The sequence below is a fragment of the Morus notabilis genome, unplaced genomic scaffold (genome assembly GCF_000414095.1).
Source record: "Morus notabilis unplaced genomic scaffold, ASM41409v2 Scaffold1317, whole genome shotgun sequence".
Taxonomy (NCBI): Eukaryota; Viridiplantae; Streptophyta; class Magnoliopsida; order Rosales; family Moraceae; genus Morus; species Morus notabilis.
The window spans coordinates 295,161-297,533 of NW_010363007.1; the positions used below are offsets into that span (position 1 = coordinate 295,161).

Here is a 2,373-nt window from a genome sequence, read left to right on the forward strand (position 1 = left end):
ATATATATATATATATATATATATATATAAAAGAAGATTCAATCTGAACCACTGCAAACCTATGAACCTTTTGATTTTATTTGGATATCTTTTGCTCCTAGTGTTAATGTATTTTGTTTTATGCATGCAAAATAACGAGACCATACATCATTTGGCCATGTTTAGAATTGATTCTGTTTTTATTTTTCACGTTTTTCGAGAAAAAAATGAAAACGTTTCTAAAACGACGTTTGGTGCAATAAAGGCAAAAAACGGAGATGAAAACAATTTTTTGGTTTAGTGTAAAATGAGAGAGAAATGAAAAATGACTTTTAGTTGTTTTTCATTTTTTGTTTTCATTTTCTCTTCTCTCAAGCAGAGAAAGAGAGAGGAATATTAATGAGTTTTTTTATACTGAAAACAATCTCTTGATAAAACTATCAAATAAATTTTTAAAAATGATTAATGTCTGAGATTGAAAACGTTTTCATTTTCATTTTCATATAAAAAATAAAATCATTTTAGAACGAGTTCTAAATGCGCCATTTGTTTTTGCATTGTGATTTTGCACGCTTCCTCTGGTGTAAATTGTTTATTACTGTTGGCCTTAGTTCGGTGGTCCCTGCCCGGTGTAAAGATGTTATGGCGGAAAGATCCTTCGTTTTGGTAGGGGAAAGAAAGCTCTCGTGGTTTGGAATATTGTTAGTAGTACTGCTATTTTTTGGGTGCTCAAATCAGAGAATTTTTGAAGAGAAGGAGATGCCTCAGGAGATTTGTTCGAGAAGGCAAATTTTTGGCAACTTTAACATACTCATCCTTTAAGTATTTCCCACTTTCCTTGATTTTTTTAAGTTGGGAGGATAACATACTCAGCCTTTTTTGTTAGGAAAATAAAATCCATTATTTATTTTATAAATTTTCTCACTTAATTTCAAGTCATCGTTCTAACATAATATTTAAATATATAATATAATATAATTATATAGTATGATAAAAAAATAAAAAAAATATAATATCTTATTATATATAAATATTTATATAGCAATTAATTAAAAAAATGTGGTAAACAAATTTCAATTTAATAAATGTAGAATAAGAAGGCATCATAAAATTTAATCATAATTTAAATTTTACCTTTTGTTTTCATTGTGTGTTCTGTTATTTTAAGGTCTAAATGGTATTTAACTAATTATATTATCACAAGTCAATAGTTTAAAAAATATAAAATACTTGTTATATGAATCTCACAAATCTCAACATAATGTTATGGAGATCTTGCGGCAGATATGAAAGAAAACATTATTAATAAGACAGTTGTGAACTGTAGATTACATCATAATTATATTAAATTATACAAATCTGGCAGAAATCTAATGATTTTCAACCGTGTTTATTCATGGGATTTCTGTTATTACCCCATCAAAAAAAAAAAAAAACTCCCAAATTTGTATGCCCTCCAAACGTTTGATCTTGGATGTGTTGTTTGAAACCTGATGGAGCCACGGACAGTCGTAGTGCTGGATCCACCGTCACCTTTACTTGTGAGAATATAAACGTTCTTACACTTTCTCGCCTTAAAACTTGCACTCACAAACGTTCCATTAGAAGCTGTAGAACTACCACCAAGCAAAGGAATTTTCAGCTTATTGCAGTCGATTTTAGGGGGTTTGAAATGGCAAGTCACTCTCAACCTAAGAGCAATCTTCACATCAAATCTGAAAACCCCGGAACTGTTCTCCGAATTATTCTGCTCGATCAACATCACGTTCCTTAAACGACAACACTTGTTGGCCCCGAAGAACCGGATGCAAAACCGTGGTGTTCTTGTGGCCTTGATAAAACGGCGTTGTGGAATTCAAAGTCACCGTAGCGAACCTCTTCTTCCGGTAGTTGGTGGCGACTTGGACGCGGTCGAAGTACATGCTGACCCTCTTGTTAGGGTTTCGGATGGTGATGTTGAGCACCAGATCGTAGGACAGCGTGCTGTTGTCGGCGGTGGAGAGGTTGAATTGCGCGAGGGACGCGTCGGTGGCGGTGAATTTGAGCTCTTGAGGAAGAAAGATGAGCCAGAAAATGAAGGAAGCGAGGATAATGGTGAGGATGATGCAGTAGAAGCAGCAAAACCAACAGTATATGCGTCTGCCGCAGCATCTTCTAATACACATGATTGATTAGAATTAAGGTCTCGTTTATTTCACCGATTCGAATTTTCAATTTTAATTTTACTACAGTTAAAAATTCTTACATAAAATCACATCTTATTTTGAATTAAAAACTCGAATCAATGTCTAATTATACATGCACAGATATATGTATATTTCGAAGATAAGGATTAATTATATGTTTATATATATGTGAGTGTGATTCTGCAGCTAAATGAGGTTGAAGAAGATT

The 2,373-nt window shown here is 32.9% G+C and overlaps 1 pseudogene; it reads right to left on the reverse strand.

Moving 5' to 3' along the window:
• Nucleotides 1–2,144, reverse strand: part of LOC21398501 — a 5,177-nt pseudogene extending 3,033 nt beyond the window's left edge.
• Nucleotides 2,145–2,373: the final 229 nt, after the last annotated feature.